We start from the raw sequence: 13,235 nt of genomic DNA on the forward strand, positions 1-13,235 counted from the left end.
GGAAGTCCATTTCATTCTATCCTTGCCATTCTGCTATCTTTATTAATTACACTTCCTCTCCTTTACCTCCCAAATCTCTTCTCACCTCCCTGATCTATCTTTATTCTTTTCATTCAAATGCTTACATTTAGAATACTATGTAGAGTGATTTCATCTTCTATGTTGTACTGTAATGTAATTTTTTAGAATTCTGTAATTCTCTTCTGGAAAGAGATTTAATGATGTGTAATTTATGATGTTACTGTAGTCTGAAAACAAACATTATTTTGTTCTTTGCCTTATAATAATCTAAGCTTTCATCTTTCTGTTCACTAGGCTGGCCTGAGAAAATGTGTATTTGGATCACAGATGTATCCTGGAAAATATATTCTAAATAAACAAATAAATAAATAAATAAGAAAAATTAGAGGCCAGACACTGGAAAACTATGAAGCATGAAGGGATATGATTTGTATTTACCACACTCACAGTGTACACGTGACATGGGTGATAAGAAGATGACATTATGACAGCAAAAACAGGGATGATTACAGAATGATTTAAGGAAATACTACTTCACACAAGATGGTGAAAGAGAACATACCTGCCAGAGAAAATGGTCACCCGAAGAAGTTAAGGGAAGGATGCTACTGATGAATGAAGAAGAGATGGGGCAGTTGCATCATTCAGGCAGGTATTCCAGACCTCAAGTCATCTGATGGTAACATTATTTGTTTGCATGCAAGTCAAATTATGAGCAGGAAGCATCACTTAAAGTCTATGTTTGCTTGCCCAAGAGTACAAATGGCCATTTGACAAAGTCTCTTGACAGAAGCCCTGGTTTTATAGGGTTTAAGACTCAGTCAAGTTCACCTGAACTGACCTTTCAGAAGAGAAGACTGTTATACCTCTCAATTGCTTAGCACAATAAATCTGGAGAATCAAACCCTTCAAGTAAGACTGCTCCAATACTCGATACCCAGTAAACACTATTGCCTTTCTTTGTTTTCTGTTCATATACATACTCTTGTTATTAAATGTATACATGTATTACCTACATATCACAAACTGTGCATAGGTCATAATGCCTCTATACATACGTTCAAGCTAGTTATGTTTTGCTAATCATGTTCTTTGCCATTTACTTTATAGGTTCATAGGTGCTTACAAGGCTAACAACCACAAGGGCCTTTTTAAGCCTAGCCATGCATCCTAAATCTCCATTAAGTTCTGATACCCTTGATAAGTGTAAGCAGGGGCCTGAAAGATGAACCATTTACAGGTTACCTGTATCCATTAGAGAGATAAGTGCCAAACCAGGGATGAATTTCCGGTTTCCCGTCCAGTTGTCAAAGTTGCACTTGAATTGGGTTAGGGATGAGCTCTGCTTCACATAGATTGGGAGCCTATTCCACAGACAGGGTAGTCTCTGGGATGCATACCTATCTCTCCAGCAGGTCCTATTTATATTACAGGCAAGGTGCAAGTCTTTATAATGGGTAATTCTGGTGCTGTTTGTTTTGAGGAAATGCAGGAGGTCCATCAGACTGGAGTCTGACAATGCCTGTATGCCAGGCACAGATCTAAAGCCTGTAGGAGACTAAATACTGGGATAAGGCTTGAGGCAGTCTGTAGAGGACATTTTACTTACTCCCTGTATTCTTTTAATGAGGAACCTTTGTGGACATTCCAATTGTTGGATATGCCTGGTTAAGTACATACCAAAGGGGGCATTGTACTCAATGACAGGTCTGATGAAAGCAGAATACAGTGGAATACTGACTTTTTTGGACTTATAGACTACGGTGGTGGTGCTGTGGTAGCGTTGTCGCCTCACGGTAAGATGTTGTCCTGTTCGATTCTCAGCTAGAGCGTCTTCTGTGTGGAGACATGTGTGAATGGGTGTACCTTCGTTGAAGGTTGTGGTTCAGGGCCGGTAACTCGGCACGTAAAAATCTACTGCCAATCATTAGTGGACCGGAGTTCCGCTGTGGCGACCCCTAACCGGGAAAAGCCAAAAGACACAAACAAACTGACTTCTTCGGACTTAGATGCCATACCTTTGTTTATAAGTTGTACAACATAAAATGACTTCCTCACCACTGTAGACACATGATGGTCAAAGCCTAAATTACCATGTGCGTGTGTTCATAAGTCCCTGACTACTAGGTCAAACTCTAAGGGGTGTGTTGTCAATATGATAGTTACCAGAGATGGATGACATCCCAAAGGATACTATTATGCATTTCTTGGCATTTAGTTTTAGTCCTTGGCCCTGACACCAGTTGTTTGCCTGTGTTAGCCCCTCCTGCAAAACATTTGTGTCAGTGTGAGATTCAATGACAGCTCCTAATTTGCAATCGTCTGCAAATTTAGTTAGCCAGAGGCCACTGACATTGGCCTTGACTTCTGAGAAGTAAATGCCAAAAAGGAGCGATCCAAGGACTGATCTTGAAGGGACTCCACTTGTGACAGGCCTATTTGTATAGGTAGAGTCCTCAGTTCTAACTTCCTGGCTCCTATCTGTGAGCCAGTTGGCTATCCACCGGGTGACATACAGGTTTGTACCTAACCTCTTGAGTTTGTCAACAATGCCCAAATGGAGTATTGTGTCAAAATGCCTTGGCCAGGTCAAGGTAGGCAGTATGAAAATTCTGCCCTCATCCATTGTTTTTGTGACCTTCCCAAAAAAGTCCACAAGGTTGAGTAGGCACTATCTTGCCCTTGACAAAACCAAACTGGGTTGGGTCCAGTGTCTGAATGTTTATTATATCTCTATCAATCATCTTCACGATAATTCTTTCCATGGCTTTACATACAAGACTAGTGAGACTTATGGGCCTGTAGTTTCCAGGGTCTGTAGATGGCTCACCTTTGTGCAGAGGGATGACCATTGCCTTTCTCCATTCATGAAGCACAAAGCCTGTTTGGATGCAACAGTTAAATAGTAATTCCAGAGGCCCAGACAGGCCATGTTTCATGCGATTTAGAAGGAGGCATCCTGGGATATTATCTGAGCTCATTGATGTAGTGTTCTTGGTCTTAGAGAGGGCATTAAAGACCTGTTCCCTAGTGATAGTAGGTGGTGTTATATTTGATAATATTTCCTGAAGGAAGGTGGAGGGGGAGAGAGGGGTAAAGTTGGAGCTGAATGCATCAGCCAGGAGGTTTGCTATATGTTTTGGCTCAGTATAGGTGACTTTGTTTACAATGAGCTCATCACACAATTGTGTATTGCCTTTGAGGTTGCAGACAAAACTGAAGAATGCTTTGTGGTTGTCCCTGGCCTGGGAGGCCAAACTTACCTAAATATGGCTTTGGTAGACTTTATTTGTCCTTTGAGTTGTTTGTTTAGTTTGATGAGAGTGCTTTTATCCTGCTGGGTGCTTCACCTCCTAATTTTTGCCATGATTTTCTTCCTCCTGTTATACAGCCTATTAATTCTGTGATTCCACCAGAGTGGCTTGTTTGTTGAGTTAGTTCTGTACTTCTTCCTGGTGGGTACACCTGCCTCTACTATGCAGCTGTTAACATGCTTGTACAGGATTTCTATGAACAGTTCTGCATAAGTAGCAGTGTTCTCAGGGTTTATGGGGCTTGACATTTTGCCAGGTTCTCACTTAATAACAGCAGCTTAGCCTTAGAATAGTTACTGAATATTTCAGGTTTAGCTGGGGGGGGGGTCCAGGTTTTATTTTTACTTCAAAGGAGACTATTTTATGGTCTGACCTAACCAGGGAAGGTATTACACTAGGGGGTGTGCAGCACTCTCCCATATTAGTGAGGACCAGATTCAGTATGGCTGCACCTCTGGTTGGTGTATAGACTACATGGTTGGGAGTTTGTGTTTACAAAATCCAGGAATCTCTGTGCATGTACGTTTGGTGTGGTACAAGATTCCCAACTAATAGATGGGTAATTAAAGTCCCCCATGAATATGGTATTGGGCTGGATGGTTTATGTTTCTAATAACTTTAAATACATGGTATGGGTTTCCTGATTCATGGATGGGGACGTATAGCTTGCAAGGAAGTGGTATTGGATTTTGCCTGTGGTGATTTGGACATGGAGCAGCTCAAGTGCATTATCCTTTTTGACCAGCCTTGAAGTATATTTATTTTTGATGTAAATAGAGACACCTCCACTTTTAGTCCTTGCCTGTGAAGTACTAAATGTGTGGCATTATAACCTTGTACTGTTGGTGTGCTATCCACGGCTTTAAACCATGTCTCAGTGACCGCACAGATGTCAGTATTCTCTAGGGTAAAGAGAGCTTCTAGGGAGTGGAGTTTTTTTGTTTAGACTCCTAGCATTGAGCAGTAACACTTTTAGATTTTCTTGGTTTTGATTTGCTATGTCAGAAATACTTTCAGACATGGCAAATTCTTCCTGAGGTAACAGTTCACCAATTTCACAATCATAGGTTACAAGTAAGAAAACTACATAAGTAGTAGTAATAAAATCATAAAATTTCAAAAATACATGGAACAATAAAAAAGTACTCAAGAAATTGAGATTAATTTTGTAATGAGGGTTGGGCACTACCATATTAGAAATTAATTAGATGCAGCACTATTGTATCTCTGAACGTACCAAAAATAACCACCACCACCAATAATAAGTATTCCACAAATGCACATTAATTCTGCAACCACCAAGTATTCCACAAACGCACATTAATTCTGCAACCACCAATAATAAGTATTCCAGAAACGCACATTAATTCTGCAACCACTAATAATAAGTATTCAATAAATGCACATTAGTTCTGCAGTCAGGATTAGGGCACTCCAATATTCCAAGAGATCAGTAAAGTACAGTTTTGTACCTACCATAAATGTAGATGTTCGAGGATTCCCTTGCTGCAGTCCTGACTATTGGGTATAGTCGGCCCGAATAGCAGAGTATAAGGCTGGCGTCGGTCATGTCAGTCTTTTCTTGCCCCAGATGTCAGAAGACCCAAAAGACAAGTCCCAAAAACAACCTGCACCAAAACATGTACAATATATACAACAATATATACAAAAAATATAAGCATGTAAACTCACCTACACAACCACCGAAACACAGGGGAAGGAGGGATGGACTGCAGCGGGAATCCTCGAACATCTACATTTATGGTAGGTACAAAACTGTACTATGTTCTTCGTCTTCCCTTGCTGCAGTCCTGACTATTGGGTAGAATCCCAAAGCAGAGGTAAGGGAGGCTGGCAAATTATAAAGTAGCAGGAGCTGACAACATGCCTTGTAAAACAGCTGTGGCAAAACCAGCCCTAGTCTTAGAGTATATAGGCAGGTGATAATGCCTAGAGAAAGTATGCACTGAACTCCAAGTAGCTGCTTCCAGAATATCCTTAGTTGCCACCCCTTAGAAATGCTGTTGAAGTGGCAGTAGCCCTAGTGGAATGAGGCCTAATCCCAGCTGGAACCTCTTTGCCATGATGGGAATAACAAAATGCAATGCAAAAGCCAATCCACCTAGAAATAGTTTGTTTTGACACAGGCTTGCCCTGTGAACTCAAAGCAAAAGAAACAAGTAACTGCTGAGACTGCCTAAAATTCTTAGTCCTGCTCAAATAATAATTGCCTGTGTACATCTAAAGTGTGCAAAATCTTTTCCCCTTTATTTTGAGGATCTGCAATGAATAGTTTGGTTTAAAGCCACACTAGAAACCACCTTAGGCATAAAGGAAGGATTAGTGCGTAATGAAACCCTGTCCTTATGGAAAACCAAAAGGGCTCTACTGCCATAAGGGCCTGCAACTCAGACACCCTTCTTGCAGAAGTAATAGCCAACAGAAAAGCAGTCTTCCATGACAAATATTTCAATTCAGCAGTAGCTGCAGGCTCAAAAGGTTGTAGAGTAAGTTTTTCCAACACAAAATTGAGATCCCAAGCAGGAGTAGGAGCTCTCATTGGGGTCTTATATTCTTTGCCCCTCTAAGAAACTGCTTGAACAAAGGATGCGAAAACAAAGGTGGGTCACAATCATAGTGAGCTGAAATTGCTGCAGCATGAATCTTTATGGAAGAGAAGGACAAACCTTTGTCCAATAATTCAGTAAGATATTGAAGAGCCACACTCAAATTAGGCTCTGAAATCTCCAAATTCTTTGCTGTACTCCAAAATAAAAATCTCTTCCATTTTTCCACTCTCCTAGTACTAGGCCTTCTAGCTTCCATAATCACATTTAAAACTTGTTGAGGAAGCTGAGACCTGCTGTGCTTCAACACAGAATATGCCAAGCTGTGAGATGAAGAGATTGAAGCTTGACATTGAGCAGATGACCGTCCTTCTGAGATAACAGATGAGGAATCAGAGGTAAAGGCCATGGAGGCTTCTTTACAAGACTCCTTAGAAGTGGGTACCAGTGTTGCGAGGCCAATCTGGAGCTATCAAAATCATCCTTGGCCTGTCTTGTCTGACCTTTAATAATACCTTTGGAAGAAGAGGCAGAGGTGGAAAGGCATAGACATGAAGGTTTTTCCAACTGAAAGACAGAGCATCCACTTTCCAAGCTGTGTGATGAAACCCCTTTGTGCAATACTTTGGCAGCTGGTGGTTTAGTGGAGAAGCGAACAGATCTATGTCTGGAGTTCCCCATGACACTGTCAATTTCTGAAATACATGAAGATCCAGTTTCCACTCGTGGGGATCCATGATTTGTCTGCTTAATACATCTGCTAGGGAGTTCTGTGCTCCTGGCAGAAACCTTGCCTGAAGAGTCAGTTGCAGGCTTAGCAGTCTCCCATAAAATCATTGCTTGCCTGCATAGAGGATAAGAATGTGTTCCCCTTGCTTGTTGATGTACCACATGACAGTTGTGTTGTCTGTTAGAATCAACACCTGCCCTGGAAGAAGTAACTCCTTGAACGCCATCAATGCAAACTGGACTGCTAACATCTCCTTCATGTTGATATGTAGATGCTGTAGTCTGGCAGGCCACTTGTCTTGTATCCACTTTCCATTTAGATGAGCTCCCAAGCAGTGTCCGAGGCATCTGTCGTTAAAATCTGACTCGCCTCTGGCGGGTCACAGAGAGTCCCTTGTTTAGGTGACATTCCTGAGCCCACCACAAGAATTCCTTTTGAAGGCAAGGTATTATGTGAATGACAGTGTCGAAATCTTGGCAGTGCTGTGTCCATACATTTTGAGATACCATTGCAGCTTCCTCATATGCAGTTTGGCATTGGGAAGCACCAGAATACAAGATGCCATGAACCCTAATGCTTGAAGGACTGTCCTTGCAGTCAGCGGACTGATGAGATAGTTGATGGAAGTAAAGTGACAGACTCTTTTGTTTGTCCGGGGTTAAAAGGCCATCTGGGCTGCTGTATTCAGTCTCACACCCAGAAAGCACATGTCTTGAGAGGGTACTAGACTGGACTTTATTTCGTTCACAGAATACCCTAGGCATCTTAGCACTGCTATGACATATTCCAGATGCTGTAGAAGGTCTTCCTTTTCTTGAGCCAGAATCAGGCAGTCGTCCAAGTAAGGATAGATTTGAATGCCTTGAAGCCTGAAGTAAGCTATCACTGGAGCCAGAACCTTTGTGAATACTCTGGGCAGTAGATAAGCCAAAGGGCAATGCAGAGAACTGATAATGAAAATCTCCAGTTGCAGATACTTTCTGCAACTTAGCCTGATAGGCACATGAAGGTAGGCTTCCTTGAGATCCAAAGTTACCATCCAGTGATCCTTGCCCAGCAGAGGTAACAGTTGCTGTAACGTCAACATCTTGAACTTGGGAATGTCCAGATAAGTGTTGAGGATAGATAAATCCAAAATTGGTCTCCACGTGTTCCCCTTCTTTGGTACTAGGAACAGGCGAGAATAAAATCCCTTTCTGATACAGGGACTGGCTGAATGGCCCCTATCTGGAGTAACTGAGAAACTTGCTTGTGAGCCTCTTTTCTTTGTGGAGGAGGAACATCTGGCATGCCTTTGAAAGGGGCATTGTGTGGAAATAAAATCTGTAACCGTGATGAATGATATCCAGCACCCATCTGTCTTGAGTGATTAAATCCCAATTTTCTTTGAAAAGAGACAATCTTCCTCCCAAAGGAGCTGCCAGACGAGAGTCCACTGGCAGCTGAAAAGGCAGGTCATTGGTTCTGCTTACGAAAGGACTGACCCCTGCCCTCACCAGAAGTCTGAGCAGGTGAACTGTCTGATCTAGGCCTAAACAGAACCTTGAGCCCTGCCCCTACCACGTCTAGATCTACCCCTAGACTGGGAACCATAAGCAGGATATGTCCACCCCTTAGCAGGCCAATTTCTACTAAACTGAGGTTGCACCTGCAAAAATCTTTAACAGTCTGCATAGACTTAGCTTTGTCCTCCATTTTCTTTAAAACTGCTTCCACAGGCGGTCCAAACAACACATCAGACTGTAAGGGAGCATCCAAAATCCTGGTCTTAACATGCTCAGCTAAATTCTGATCCTTCAACCATGCATGTCTGCGAAGAACAGAACTAGTAGCAGCCACCCTCGAGGAGGCCTGAACAGCATCAAAACCACACTGCAAAGAATGCTTACCCACTTGTTCAGACACATGAACCAAATCCAGCAATTCTTTACACTCAATACCTTAAAGCATCCACCTTAGATTTCAATTGTGAAAGGAGATAATTCTGATATTTCAGCATATGAAATTGACAATTCAACGCCCTCATGGCTAGAGTGGAAGAAGTATATACTTTCTTACCCCACCTGTCCAAAGCCCTTGCCTCTTTATCAGAGGGTACAGGATTTTTAACAACAGAAGCTTTAACACCTTTAGGCCCCTGAGAAACAGTTTCTGGGTCGCCCTGGGACTCTTAAACAAATACTTATGAGCTTGGGCACCCTATAATACCTATCAGGCTTAACAGGAGCAGGAGGCAAGGAATCAGGGTTCAGAGAAGCCTCTGCAAAACATCCTCCACCACATTCAACACCGGAGGAATAGCTAAGGGCCTATGCTGAGGCAAAACAAGAATTCCCTAAGCCTTTTCTGGAGTCAGAGTAATCTTGGCCTTCCCATTTAAAATGCTCCCTCATGGAGTGAAGAGTCTCTGAAAATGAAAAATCCTCAGGAGGAGAAGCTGAAGGAGTGGAATCATCCACATCAGAATCAGAATAAGCAGGAAACTCTTGCAAGTCTTCCACAGAAGACTCTGAAGCCTGTGAACACTGTTCAAAACTATCAAACTCCTGTTCCACCCTAGGCCTCTTATCAGGTGGGGGCATAGAACCTCTAATCAGAGAAATCAAATCTTCAGCCATTTTAAGCATATGTTTCTTAGGCACAGAGCCGAAATGCTAGGAGAAGCCCCTACAGAAGCTGAACTTGGCCTTCCTCTAAAAGAAGGTCTGGAAACAGAAGGAGAGGCCCTAACTACCTTGGGAAGAGAGGGAAGAACAGTTACCTGAGAAGCCCCTCAGCCTGGCCTACTTCCTGAGAGGGCACATCCTGTAACAGTAAAGTATCTGCCTGAGACTCCATAGAGACTCCTGGCAAAACCTCTCGTCCGGGACTGCGGTTCCTCTCCCTAGACTTCACTGTTTTGTCCTTGCGCTGCTTCCCAAACACTAACCTAGCACAATCAAGCCTCCTCTTAATAGTGCGCTATTAAATCTAGCACAAGGCGGCAACCAACACAGGCCCTAAACAAGGTATACACAAAGTATGATAATCCCTATGTATCTGCTTCCCACAAGAAATACAGTTATTCACTTTTTCTGACAGCCGGTAGTATACTGAGGCAAGAAAAACCAAAATGTTCCCCAGCGGGGTTCTTAGCCAACTCTGTACTCGGTCTGAAACTCCGGTTTGGAAAATCTCAAAAATTGCTTCTGCATCGGACCATCAGTCTAGCGCCATGACCGGCGTCAACTACTCTGCTATTCGGACTATACCCAATAGTCAGGACTGCAGCAAGGGAAGACGAAGAACATCTGCACCTGTACACGTCAGTTCATATTACTGTGGTAATTACTTCATATAATATATTTCTTACTGTCAGGTAAAGTAGAAGTGCTGAATAAAATATAGTTTCCATATTTTTCAGTGTGAAATAAAAGCATTTGCCCTGAAATACTTATCAAACCCTTTTCTTCTCTCCTTCTGTGGATCCACTGGAGCCTGGGACACCCTGGCTGCAGTCGAATCAGTTGAGGGAGAGATCACAACCACCCCCTGTACATCCTAGGACTGCTTCAAAGTGGAAGTGGTGGCTCCACCTTTGTGGGCACCCCACAGTGGGGCAGCCTTTTGAGTCAATATACTAAACTTCAGGACCTGGTAAAGGCTGCAGTGGAGACAGCTGCAGAGGTGATATGAAAATCTCCATCAGCAGGCAGAAGACTCACTGTCCTGACTGAATGTGACCATCAAAAGCTTTGATCTTCACACTACTGGGGTCCCCCCAACTCAAGAACATCAGGTAACAAAATGAGACTTTCCTGACCAGGATGGAAGTGGCATCGAGTCTCTTTCCCATCCCCTTTGTGTCTGTCCACTTTCTGTCCATCTCCCCTTCCATCTGTAATCCCTGTCTGTCTTGCCATCTTTTATGTTATCAATGCTTTCATTGTATATCTAGCCTTCTCTTCTACCCAATCTGCCCTTTATCCTTCACTTTCTCTGTATGCGTGTGCATGTACGTGTGTGTGTGTGTGTGTGTGTGTGTGTGTGTGTGTGTGTGTGTTTGTGTTTGTGTGTGTGTGCGTGTGTGTGTGTGTGTGTGTACGTTTATTGATTAGCTGCATTTATATTTTTACTGCATTTTTCTGAAGCTTTGTCCCTCCATCCCATCTGATAATGGGTTGTGACCAGTAAGGCTGGTTGAACAGCAAAATACAAATAAAAGACAAACTGTCTTGGTAAAGTGATATCACTTACTGATATATGCCTTACAAATAGTATTTGGTTAGCCTTACTTCCTGTGATACGCAGTTTTGGTAATCAACATTTAATAAATGTGAATTCAGCAAATGACTCTTCATTAGAAAGACTTGGTACTTTTTTAATAACCAGTCTCAAAATTTTTCAGAATTAACCATTTATATAATAGTGGAAATTCAAGAAAGTACCAAGTATCTGAAGCAGAGTTGAGAAAGGATGTATGGCTGATTATTCTTTGTTGAACTCTGCACTAACCCATACCTCACCACCCCAATAGGTTAACAAAAAAAAAGTTGAAACACAAATATACACTCACACAAATAAATATCTTTTTTTTTGGGCTGGGGGGGGGGGCATACTCCCCTTGTGCACATAAAGGAGACTTTGCTTCATGTACCTCTACCTCTTCAATAATTAACTCTACCTCTTCAATAACTAACTCTAAGGTCACTGCATTTCAGGGTAAGCTAAATCTCAAACAAGTATTGCTCTTTGTCAAAAGCACAATCTCTAACATGACAGGTGACATATTCTGACAGGGCAGGCACCTAGCAGTGGTAGGAGAAACAAGAATTCAAAATACCTATACTAGTGGAAGATGGAAACACTCCGGAACCTTTGCCTAAGGTCTTATGGCCATAAAAAAAAAAAAATACCAGATTCATCTGGGAACAGTTCTTATTTGATGTTCATGTCACATAATTGCCACCACACCACCTGTCATAACTCCTTTAAAAATATGAAGTCAGTTCCAGCCCTCATGAAGGTATGCTCTCCCTTCAGTGTCCATGCACCTGGGGTTAAACAACATGAACACGTAAAGGTCATCACTTCCTGACTTTTTGCTGAACCGTGTTTTAACTACAAGAAGACAACCAACCGGTAAGGTGATATAAAAATACTTACAAATCTGTGGATTTATTTGCAGAGACATTCTGCTGAATGTCCTCATATGCTAAAACACTGCCACAAAAATAAAAGGTAAAGGTAGTCAGGAAAAAGCACCTAATTTACTCACTTTTATTACTGCCATATATCACATCCTTAGCAAGTCATCAGTTTACAATGCTTTGCTAGCTGTACACTTAACAATAACACAAATTACTTACAAATCTGTGGATTTATTTGCAGAGACATTCTGCTGAATGTCCTCATATGCTAAAACACTGCCACAAAAATAAAAGGTAAAGGTAGTCAGGAAAAAGCACCTAATGTACTCACTTTTATTACTGCCATATATCACATCCTTAGCAAATCATCAGTTTACAATGCTTTGCTAGCTGTACACTTAGCAATAACACAAATAACTAGTATCAGCAGTATAAGAGTTTGATTTTAAAATGCAAATTGTATGACCATGGATTCAGTTATGAATTACACTGCTTGAAACCCTCCTTAGTACACTGTACTTACTTATTCGGCACACTTACTGTTGATAACATATTCTCTGAATGGTAGGAAGGTTCAGTGTGAAGCTTGACATAACTTGGTTGTTTCTGTTTATGGTACCAAATTATTAAACACAATATATGCAATCTGCAGACATAATTGCACATCACTTTTTAACACTGTTTCCAGATCTCAGCTTCTGCATTTGATAACAAACATTACCTACGAAAAGGAATCAACAATACAAACAAAATAGAAGTTTCTAAGCAATATAGTAACATTTTATTTTCAATAATAACATTGCACAGTGACCACAGAATACTACATAAAAATAAATGGAAATGGATGTTTACAGAACACACTGCTCTAGAATGACAAACAAAAAAAAGACTTAAACATGTTCACAAAAACAAGTTTTGTGACAACTTAACTTAGACCTGATTCTCAGTCAGTTTGAATGTGGGGGGAGGGCTCACAAAGCCACTTTTAAACCTTGATGTCCACAGTATTACTATGCAAACCTCAAGATCCCCACAAAGTTGGATGGCACCAATAAGAAAAAGTGTCACAGACTACCCTGCTATTAAAGGCTGTCTCACCACATTCTTGTAAAAATAAACCATAGTAGTGTCTGACCACATAATGCTTGAAGCAAGGATAAGCGATCAATGGAGGCAGGGTCTCAAAGTCAACAAGAGGAAATGGATGAGAAATGCTCTTTAATATGGTGGTTACTACTTCTAAAGCAGTCAACGGAATGTTAGGGAAAGATGCCCTCTAAAATCTGCTCCAGTGTTTGCACTGATCCTGCAGTTCTATGCCTCTCATGCTCAGTGTTCAGAGATTTACAGCAAACGCACTGTTCTGTTCAATAAGAATGAGAATCAGGTCAAGACATTAAAAGGGATGTGGAAATGGAAGAAGAAACTACTGCAACATAACTGACTTTTACTACTGGGAAAAGTGTGTGCTGAA

At 41.6% G+C, this 13,235-nt stretch overlaps 1 protein-coding gene across 1 annotated transcript in view; it reads right to left on the reverse strand.

The window, feature by feature from the left end:
• Positions 1-13,235, reverse strand: part of RFX3 (regulatory factor X3) — a 1,639,608-nt gene that overhangs the window by 1,390,484 nt on the left and 235,889 nt on the right. The window lies entirely within an intron of this gene.

This window comes from Protopterus annectens, chromosome 2.part0 (genome assembly GCF_019279795.1).
Source record: "Protopterus annectens isolate FY-2018-M chromosome 2.part0, PAN1.0, whole genome shotgun sequence".
NCBI classification, from domain to species: domain Eukaryota; kingdom Metazoa; phylum Chordata; order Ceratodontiformes; family Protopteridae; genus Protopterus; species Protopterus annectens.